Genomic DNA, 11,429 nt, shown 5'->3' on the forward strand with positions numbered 1-11,429 from the left:
CAAGATCTAGTTTCCAGAGCCTGCAAAACTTTGCTGCTCAGGTTATGGTTCTGAATGCAGGATAGGTGAAGAGATTGTCATTAGCTGTTTCCAGCTGATGAGCAAGCCCCATTTGAACTGACCCAAGAAACAATTTTTTTTTTCTTCTCACTGCAACTAGTTTAACCTCCAGGGGTCTTGGCTTAATCCAAGTTTCCCAGGATTGAATGTGATTAATAGGCAAGCAATTTAGCTCTTTGTTGTTTGCCAAGAGGCCATAAATTAAGGTTTTATACGTGGGGTCAGTAAACTCTAATTAGAAGGATTAGCCTTTTGAAAAATCCTTATGATTAGCGCATGACATTATGAGCATAAAAAACCCATGGAATGCTGGAGGAGAAGCGCTGGATGTGGGAGACAAAACATCTTTGATTTCCACAGCTTCATCTTTTCTTCTGCTCAGTGATTTGTGAGACCGTAGCCTCAGACTTCATGCTGTGGGCGGAGGGGTGCAAGTTTCTTTGAGACTTTTGTAAAGGGTTGGAAAAATCCAGACCCCTCCGCAACATCTATAGTTTGAAAGTTGTAAATCACTCTGAACACTTTAAAGGATCATGAGCTATCACATGGCAGAAGACTTTGAATTCAGGCGTTTGTTATATATTTCTGGTAAAATCCTTAATAAAAATATCTCTGGTTTAAAGTCTATGTGTCTCTTTGTCATTTTTTCCAACCACATCTGTATCTTAGTCCAATATCTCCTTGCTTCTAGGCATGTCCACCACATGTGGTAATAGGATCTGGGTCTGATGACATTTCCAACACCTCTCTGATTTGTTCTGGAACATCTGGCGATTCTCGATGGGGATAATTGCCATCTGTAAAACATCTTATACAAATTTTTCTTATATGCTGTAGACATTGTCATTTTATAGTTATGAGACCACAATTTTTGCCATTTTTCTAAATCAATCCCATAACCAAAATTTTCCCCCCATGCTACCATCGATTCTTTAACTTGTTCTTCTTCCAGTTTTAACTCTAACAAAAACCCATACAGCTTTTTAATAATATGATCGTCTGCTCCCATTAAAATCTTATCCAAATTAGTCAAAGCATTGTAAAACCCTTCTTGCTTACAATCTTCTCGATACCTAGAAAACATTTGCATATATGAAAACCAATCCATCTTAAATCCCTGTTCCTCTAGTTCCTGTTTTAATTTGAGTTCACCCTTTTCATCCAATAGTTCACTATACCCAATAGTTTGTTCCTTTCTAAATATTACAGGATAAGAAAAAAGTTCTGCTGTAGATATCCAAACAGGTATTTTCAAGTAATAAAGTTTCTTAACCTTCTCCCAATTCAGTCATAAAACTTCACATATTTGATGTCTTCTGAAATACCCTTGTATTTTTGTTGTGATGATAACTTGGAAAGGACAAAAAAGAAGAGCTAGATGGACTTTAAATAATACAATATTAAAAGAGCAAGAGTTTGTGCAGAAGGTGGAAAAAGAACTGGCCTTCTTCTTTAAGGAAAACAAGAAAGATGAGACATCTATACAAATCTGCTGGGATACAATGAAGGCATTTGCTAGAGGATTAATTATAGATTATATAAGAAAAAAGAATGTAAAAAAAAAGATTAACACTGAAAACACTGACTGACGATTATAAGAGACTTGAGAAGGAACTTCAGAATGATCCATATAAGAAGATTGTCAAAATTAAAATGAATACAGTAAAACATAAAATGGATCTATTGGAGAAGGAAGAACTGGCTCAGAAGATAAGAAGTGCTAAACAAAATTGCTTTGAAAATGCGAATAAACCAGGCAGATGGCTAGCATATAAATTGAAAAAGGAAATAGAATTGAGGAACATAACACACCTTATTGATGAACAAGGGGAAAGCAAATTTGGACATAAAGAGATGGGAAAGATTATACATGAGTTTTACAGAAAACTTTATAAAAGAGAGACAACAGAGGAGGAGGAAGTGTCCAAGTACTTACAAGATGCAAATTTACCTCAGATTAGTAAAGATATTGAGGAGATGTTGGAAAGAAACATAATGATGATGGAGTTAATAGAAGCAATTAAGAAACAAAAAAATGGCAAAGCACCAGGGCCTGATGGCCTACCAGCTGAATATTATAAGACATTACAAGAACCTTTGACCATCCCATTACTGGAGGTGATGAATGAAGTAAGAGCCTTGGTAGTACAGGGGTTTAAGGCACCCTGTTATTAAGCTTATTAAGACCAGCTGCCTGCAATTACTGCAGGGTTCGAATCTCGCCAAGGCTCAAGGTTGACTCAGCCTTCCATCCTTTCTAAGGTAGGTGAAATGAGGACCCAGTTTGTGGGGCAATAAGCTGACTTTGTATAAATATACAAAAGGATGAAGGCTATTGCTGAGCACATTGTAAGCTGCCCTGAGTCTTCGGAGAAGGGCGGCATATAAATCAAATTTAAAAAAAAAAAAGTGATGATAAAGAAGGAAATACCCAAATCTTGGACAGAGGCATATATTACTTTGATTCATAAGGAAGATACAGACCCACAACAAATCAAAAACTATAGACCTATATCTTTGTTAAACTTGGACTACAAAATGGAATGGAATTCAGCCGTTTGAAAGAGCCCTTCAGCCAGTTGCTTCCAAGCCTACATGTAAAGATTGGATGGGTTTGTACAACCAACTCTGCCCCAATTAGGAAACTCTTTTCTGGTGCCCATGCTACCTTTGTTCTGTTGGAAGTTAAAACCCACCCCTCTCCTAGAAAAATGAAATATTTTAGGATATACTAAAGAAGCAAAATATTTTCCCTAAATAGAAGCAGAAACTCACCCCCCACACACCTTTGTTAATGGGCCATTAAGGCCAGGGGTGAAATCTACTTACCTTCCTTACCGATTCGGAAGTGTACGTACTGCACGAACGCATTAACGTCACACGTGCACGTGCATCACATGTGCATGCAGACCTGCGCATGCGCAAAACCTTCTGCACATGTGCAGAGGGTAAAAAACACATTACTTCCTGGTTAAAACCAGGAAGTAACGACACCCGGGCGGGTGGGTGGAGCTTTGCTCCACCATCGCTACCAGTTCTCCAAACCACCAGCCATGATCGCTACCAGATTGCCTGATCCGGTCTGAGCCGGGAGTATTTCACCCCTGATTAAGGCCTGGGCCAGACTATCCTACATAACAAAGATCTACCTCCTTCAGGCAGAGCCATATAAGGAATTGCCCAAAGCCCTTTCATTACATCACCACCTAGCAAGGCTCAACCAAGATTGGGACTCAAAACAAAGCCTACAGAGTTGCCCCTGCATGGCCCCATGGGAGTCTGACAACCAATCAGAATACAAGCTTAAAGACAATGCCCAACAGAGGGAATAAAACCAAAGCACTCTCAGCATCTCGCCCCCCTTTTTTTTCCTGCTCAGGAACCCAGGCCATGTGATCCTGTTCATCAATAAATCTTCTTTCCAAGCAACTTCCATGAATCCAGTGTCTTTTTCCCCACTTGGAACTGAACCCAGATGGACATTTCTTCCTATTCTTCATATTAAAGGGAGATATGCCTCTGAACTTAAGCATCTGTGGATGAAAAGTACATCAGGTCCCAACTCTTAGATTGCCTGTCAGTTTGCTTCTTGGTAGTTATAAAAAAATATTGCTATGCATTTTCTGTTTTAAAATGCTCCTAGTTTTATTAAGATGAATTAATTTGAGATTATTTTTATTGCTTTTTTGTAAACCATGCTGGACAGCGCTAACTGAAAAAGCAGTCTAGAAATAAATTAATAAGATCCATAATTACAATGATAATGCCTCTGCAAGGATCCTAAGATCATCCTGAGAGTCCTACTGTTTTTAAAACAGCCATGTATACTTAAAAAGTAGATAATCATGAATTTAAGATGAAGTCAGAGTATATTCAAATGCCATCTGTTTTCTAGCTATAATACCAAGACTGTTACATCTTCAGTCATGTCTCAACAAAGACAGAGGTCTTCACTAAGAGGCTAGCAAAATGTACTTATCATTGGAAGATCAAGAGCATCCAGTTACAAGAAATTTTAAATATTCTCTTTTGCTCTTCTGTGGTTTAGAGAGAACGAATAAGAGATGGATTGTCTTCCTGATTACATGTAATGTGAAACAGACAAAAAATATTTCATAGCATTGTAGGAAGTTAGCACTCACGCCTCTCCTAGAAGAATGAAATATTTTAGGAAATATTATATTTCCCTGGATGAGAAATGGAGAAACATGTTTTCAAGACAAAGCAGCTCTCTGCCTCCCCCCCACCTATATCAATGGACCATCATCTGCAACACAATAGGACCCATCTAGCAACAGAAACTCACACATGGCACCTGGGAAGATTACATCAGCCAGCAAGGCTAGCTAAGACCCCCACCCCTGGGAATCTGACAATCAATCAGGATACTCTTCCTGTGCCCCAGGAAGTTCAAAGCTCAGAGAGGGCATAAAACCAAGGCCCACTCAGCATTTCGCCCTTTTTTTCTGTTCAGGAACTCAAGCCATGTGATTCCTATCCACCATTAAACCATTTTTCCAAGCAGTCTCCATGTTTCCAGTGTCTTTTTCCCCACTTGGAGCTGAACCCAGAAGGATATTTCTTCCAACGGCATCCATAAAGGCAATCAAAAAAGTCAAGACAGCAGCAACTGGAAACCCCTTATGGACTTTTTGCATACAAAGGGGGAAATACGATATTATTTATGATTTGATGATTAGAAAGAAAGATAGTCAAGTTGTAACTTTAGAGACAGGGGTCAATTTATGATTGTATTTATAACTGCTGTAAAGAAGATTGGAATTGTATCTTTTTCTTTTTTTCTTATTTACTATATCTGCTACATTTTTCTATACTTTTAGGGCCCTTTTTCTTTTAGTTTTTTCCCCCTTTTTTCCCTCTATTTTACTTTGTATTAGTCTGTATCGTGTTTAAAATTTTCAATAAAGTTTGAAAGATAGCTAGACAGACACACATACATATATACCCGTGTTTTCCCAAAAATAAGAGCCTGTCTTATATTTTTTTGAATCTCGAAATAAGCGTTTGGCCTTATTTTCAGGGAGGTCTTATTTTGGGGCACGAGGAGCAAGACGGGGTTCCTCTTGCCGTCTTACCTGATTTCCAGCTCTGTCTCCCTAACCCTAACTAGAGGAAATGGCGGGGACCGGCTGCGCATGTGGTTTAATATTTTTGGTGAGGGCTTATTTGGGGGGGGCTTATTTTTGCGCATGCACTCAAAAGCCTGATTGGGCTTATTATTAGGGGATGTCTTATTTTCAGGGAAACAGGGTACATATAGCAGTCTTGCAGCATGGCTAAAATCTTGCCTGTTGATTTTTGCATCATCATTTCAGAGATATTTTCTTACCGGATTCTTCAATGGCTTCTGTAATGGCAGAGCTTCTAATGTACTTGAAAAATTATTTAAAATTCAGGGAGATATTCAGAGATGTCTCTTCCTTGAGCGAAGCCCATGTTGAATTTTACAGCACAGTTCATATAACTGCCTCTACGGTGGGGAGATAAGAGTTGATCCTCATCTCTTTTTTTCTACCTTGTTAGATTTATGGGTTCCAGTAACATTGCTGGGGCTGGTCCAGGTTCTCTTTTTGTTCCTGGGAGGCCTTTTGGGGATGTTGAGTTAAACTAGAAGCTTTGAAGTCAAGACTGTTGCAAATCACGACCTTATTTCAAAAGCTGCTAATGTGCTGCCATTTTGGCTCCTCCTCAGTTTTATTTATTTATTTATTTATTTATTTATTTATTTATTTATTTATTTATTTATAATTGAATTTATATACCGCCCTACTTCCGAAGGACTCAGGGCGGTGAACAGCCAAAAGATAACACATAATACAAACTTTAAAAACAATTTAAAAATACATTAAATAATTTGGCCCACAAATTTAAAACACCCTTATTTTAAAACAAATTTAAAATTACCAGTTAAAAGGGAAGTTAGGCCAGACCAGCCTGCTGAAATAAAAATGTCTTGAATGAACGGCGGAAAGTGCGCAAATCCGAGATCTCTCATATCTCCATGGGGAGCTCGTTCCAGATGGCAGTGCCCCCACAGAGAAGGCTCTCCCCCTGGGGATGCTAGTCGACACTGTTTGACCGACGGCACCCTGAGGAGCCCCTCTCTATAGGAGCGCACTGGTCGGTGAGAGGCTATTGGTGGCAGAAGGCGGTCTCGTAGATACCCCGGTCTTAAGCCATGGAGTGCTCTAAAGGTGGTAACCAAAACCTTTAAGTGCACCCGGAAGACCACCAGTTGATATAACATATGGCACATACAGGCACAGCTGACCTCAAGGAAAGTTTTATCATTTATATGATGTCATAAAATGATTTATGATAATTTTTGTATCATAAAATGTTGTATAAACCTTGCCAAATTTCAATCCCACAGGTTCAGGATTTTGGTCACATTCTGTAAGTTAGCCCATTTGGAGTACCTCGGCTTAAAAATTGTATTAAAATTATTGTACTGTACTGCACTCCATTCCACTCCACTCCACTCTATTCTAATCTTGTGAGGTGGGTTGAGCTGAAACAGAGTGACTGACCCAAAGTCACCCAGTTGACTTTCATGGCTAAGGCTAAATTCTAGGATCACATTCCAGAATCCTTATCCCTAGCAGGGTCAATCTGTGGAAGAAAAACTCTGTATGTCTCCTTTTTTTCTCTACTCAAAATTAAGATTGTTTGGATCTTATTGATGCTTTTATTATTATTTTAAAGAAGCTTTTCATGAAATAAGAAGAGCAACCTAGTCAAAGGAAATCAGTGTTTATACTGGAACCTTATGATGCTTAATCATGTGATCCATAGTCCCTGATATAGCTTTCCAGATACTTTTATAGAACCTCATCCCGCCAAATCACATGGCATATTCTCAGCATATGCTCATTCAAAATGAGACATGATGGTGGGAGAGATCACACATCTCCTGAGGCCACTTGGTATAAACTCAGCTCTCAAAGTGTTGACACTTTGAGGGAACTGAAGAATCTGATCTTGCACAAGTCATTTGAGACCACTGCTTGAGACAATAACAGTTTAGGACAAATATTCCCAGCCGGAATTTTTGCTGTACCAATTGAATGTACTATATAGCAATAATACCATTTCCAGATATTCTATGTTCAATAGAATAGAAATAGACAAGGAAGACTCAAAATATTTTATAGTATGGAATAGATGGTATAAGTGGATAAACCAAAGGAAAAAAGGGTAAAAATAAAAATTAGAGGAAATCCAAGTAATAAAAAAAGCACCGTCAGATAGATAGAATAGGTAAATTTATTTGTATATATGTGTTTATATAATCACATGTATTTGGTATGTTAGTGTAACTGTGGATGGAAAATGTAAATTTTATGAGTGAGAAAATCTGCGTATTTTCTCTCTTTTTTCTTGTTAATATTTTTAAATTCAATAAAATTTGTTTTTTAAATTTTTTTTTAAAAAAGGAATAGGAATAGGAATAGAAGCTGGAAGAGACCTTGGAGGTCTTCTAGTCCAGCCCTTCCTGCTCAAGCAGGAGAACCTATACTATTTCAGATAAATTACTATCTGGTCTCTTCTTAAAAGCCTCCAGTGATGGAGCGGCCACGATTTCTGGAGGCAAGCTGTTCCACTGGTTAATTGTCCTCACTGTTAGGAAGTTTCTCCTTAGTTCTATGTTGCTTCTCTCCTTGGTTAGTTTCCAACCATTGTTTCTTGTCCTGCCTTCAAGGTGTTCTGGAGTATAATTTGACTCCCTCTTCTTTGTAGCATCCCCTCAAAGAGTGGAACACTGCCAGCATGTCGCCCCCAATTCTTCTTTTCTTTAGACAAGCCAAACCCAAATACTTGACAACCCCCCCCCATCCAATAAAATACTTTTTTGTTTTGCCTGAATTAGTTTGTGATTTGGATTTTCGGGTGGGCACAAAAACCCATTGCGCTTTGGCCCCTCCGATTTAGAAATGTAAAAGTGCCTCTAACTCCTGCTGGAGAAGGGCGGTATAAAAATCAAATCAATCAATCAATCAATCAATCAAATCAATCAATCAATCAATCAACTCAAATTCTGAAAGCAAAAGCTCTTCTCAGCCTCAGATCAAACTGGGGGCGCCAGAGAATTTAGCCAACAATGGAAGCAAGCGGCGCTTTTGAACCAAACACTAAGCCTCCAATGCAAGACTTCACGTGAACAGGGGGTCGTGAGAAAGGCGGAAAAATGAACTAATATCCTGTATTTTCTCCTGCTGTAATCTCAGAAATCAGGATAGGCTGCCGGGTCCTTCTGAGCGTTTTCAAAGGCAGCTCTGCTTCCTTTCTCTCTCTCTCTTTCCTCCCCCCCTCCCCCCAATTCCCTCCCTCCACCCGCAGCGTCCTTTTTCCTTCTTCCTATTATGCACTCAAAACCTTACGGAAAAGAGCAACAATAATCCCTTCACGTGTAATTCCTCCGATACACGGGATTTTACACAGGAGACCGTTCTGCAGCCGGGTTAATGTTGGGAAGAAACAGTTGTTGTTTAGCAAACAAAAGCAATTGCCGAAACCCGGGATCGAACCAGGGACCTTTAGATCTTCAGTCTAACGCTCTCCCAACTGAGCTATTTCGGCAGTTGATCAACCTCTCTTCCAGATGAACTAGAAAAAACTTGATTGATTCTTTTTTTTTTTTTTCCGGCTGATTGTATCGATCGCCCGGTTGTACTTAAAATAACGGGGAAATCTAGCATAATACTGTCGGATGTTGTTTCGTCCAGCGCAGCTTCTCGTTAATTAGCTGATTCTTCTACTAATATTAACTTGCATGCCAACAGGTGCAAATCACTCAGGGTTTTTGCTTTTTGTTTTTTTTACGAGGCTGGTTTTCCAACGCTTACAAAAGCACGGGCTATCTGAAAACACCGGTTTTTTCAATTAGAAGATACTGATTCATGATGCAAATCTCGCAATTTAGCCCTATTGCAAAGATCTTCAAACTTGGCCGCTTTAAGACTGGTGGACTTCAACTCCCAGAATTCTCCAGCCAGCATAGCTGGCTGGAGAATTCTGGGAGTTGAAGTCCACCAGTCTTAAAGCGGCCAAGTTTGGGGAGCCCTGCCCTACTGCCTTGTTTAGCGAGTAGAAACAAATGGCATAATTGGTACGGATATAACTATAACCATCGGAGAGCAGTTCTTCCAGCCATTGAATTGTACCACCAGGAATCCCAAAGGTGTTTTTTTTTCAACTGGACTTTTTGGTTTTTCTTTGAAGACGTTTCGCTTCTCATCCAAGATCGAAACGTCTTCAAACAACAACAACAACAACAACAACAACAACAACCAGAGACTCCAGTTGCCTCTTGGAAAAAGCACCTTTGGGATAAAAGCATGACCTGGATGACTGAGAATCTCCGTAGACATCCACTACTAGGAAGTCTTGAATTAGAAACATCAACTGCAAGTTGCAATGGAACCGCAGCTGCGTTATTTATGCAGCAGGTAAGGTCAGATAAGAGCAATGGGAAAATGTCCTCCTTTTGAGCAAAAGAACCTGGTTTTTCCACCTTAATCTCGGTGCGTGGAATCGGCTGCATTACCCCTGCCCACGTCCAGATGGCGCTTCTCCGCCTTGTCCTGTCTCTGCCGCGTTCCTAGCAAGATTTTCTTAGCAGAGAGCGAGAAATTCCGTCGATCATCATCAGCCCTTCCCTTCAACAGCCTGCCTCTCGGAGCACTTCGGTCTCCTCCAGGCTAAATAATCCAACGATCTGGTGAGGGCTGACTTACACTAAAGATATTAATTACATTACGTTCATTGTCATTTTTTACAGCCAGCAGTTAAGTTGTCAAGATTGCCTAGAGTAGTTTCAGAACTCAGCAACTTTAAAACAGAGCAGAACTTCCAAAATTCCCAGCCAGTGCTTAATAGAAGGGTTGTTCACCCAGTTTAAAGTTGCTGAGGTTGAGAAAATCTACTCGAGTCTAGGCAATCTTGACAACTAACTGCTGGCTGTAAAGAAAAATGAAAGTAATCTCTTTTTTATTATTTTATATATACATAACAAAGTCATCTCTATTTTTTTAAAAAAAGAAACCAACTAAAACTACAAAATAGGATGAAAATATAGTTTATTAATTTTATACTTGGTTTCAGTGATGGGTTTCAAAATTTTTTACTACCGGTTCTGTGGGCGTGGCTTGGTGGAAGTGGCTTGGTGGGTGTGACATGGGAAGGATACTGTAAAATCTCCATTCCCACCCCATTTCAGGGGAAGGTTACTGGAAAATCCCCATTTCCTCCAGATCAGCTGGGACTCAGGAGACAGAGAATAGATGGGGGCGAGGCCAGTCAGAATTTTTACTACCAATTCTCCAAACTACTCAAAATTTCTGCTACCGGTTCTCCAGAACTGGTCAGAACCTGCTGAAACCCACCTCTGCCTGGTTTACTAAGGAATACATTACTGTAATACCTGTACACAGTATTATTGTGTGATATGACAATCTCTTATTTGCTCTTTTACTAATACATGTATAACTGCATCCTTCAATTGGAAGGAAATATTTACTTTTTAAAATCAAGCACAGTTCCAAAAAACATTTCTTGACATCTGGAATATTTCCAATTTCTCAATAAGCGTTCAACCCAGCCTAATACAACGTAATTCCTGATAAAAATTTCAGTGTTTTGGTACATAGTTCAACGTTACATTAACATCATTTAATTTTAAAGCTTTTCCCCATAATTCATTGGATTATGGGATGCTGGATTCAATTCCATTGGATTTCACACACAACTGTTTTTTTTTTTTGTTAAAAGGACAAACGTAGACACACCAAACCAGCAAAGTATTATATTGTATCATTCTTTGAGCAATTTCAGCTATCAAGTTACTGAGCCAAGTACCAGCATTAAGTTAGATACATCGAAACCCAAGTCAAAAATCAGCATATCAACTACTGCTTCCATTAATCATTTTCCATTTCAGCTTGGAACAGTTTTAGGGGTAAAAAACATAGCCAAGCTGAAATGGAAAATGATTAATGGAAGCAGTTGATATGCTGATTTTTGACTTGGGTTTTGATGTATCTAACTTAATTTAAGCCCTTGAGGGCTTGAATTTAACTTTGCAATTATGAAAATTCAGATGACATTCTGAACTGATACACCTACCATTGACGCTACTGGCTGAGGATGATGGAAGAGAATCCAATTGGCATTTGGGCCAAGAGTTTAGGGAGTATTCTCCTGCTACTATTTTTACCAGTCCTCACAGGTTACTTCTTGCAGCTATTTTAATTATTGGAAACCACTTAGTCACTATTGCGAGATTGGTTGTCTAATATAAATTAGACCTTCCAATCAGGTCAACTAGAGAGGGCCTACTTAAGATCTTG

At 39.2% G+C, this 11,429-nt stretch overlaps 1 non-coding gene across 1 annotated transcript; it reads right to left on the bottom strand.

Moving 5' to 3' along the window:
- Positions 1–8,588: 8,588 nt before the first annotated feature.
- On the bottom strand, positions 8,589–8,661 carry TRNAF-GAA (transfer RNA phenylalanine (anticodon GAA)). The gene has a single exon. It is a non-coding gene; the product is annotated as a tRNA-Phe (tRNA).
- Positions 8,662–11,429: the final 2,768 nt, after the last annotated feature.

The sequence above is a fragment of the Pituophis catenifer genome, unplaced genomic scaffold, assembly GCF_029215685.1.
Source record: "Pituophis catenifer annectens isolate HBS135680 unplaced genomic scaffold, rPitCat1.0.hap2 SCAF_4, whole genome shotgun sequence".
Classification (NCBI taxonomy): domain Eukaryota; kingdom Metazoa; phylum Chordata; class Lepidosauria; order Squamata; family Colubridae; genus Pituophis; species Pituophis catenifer.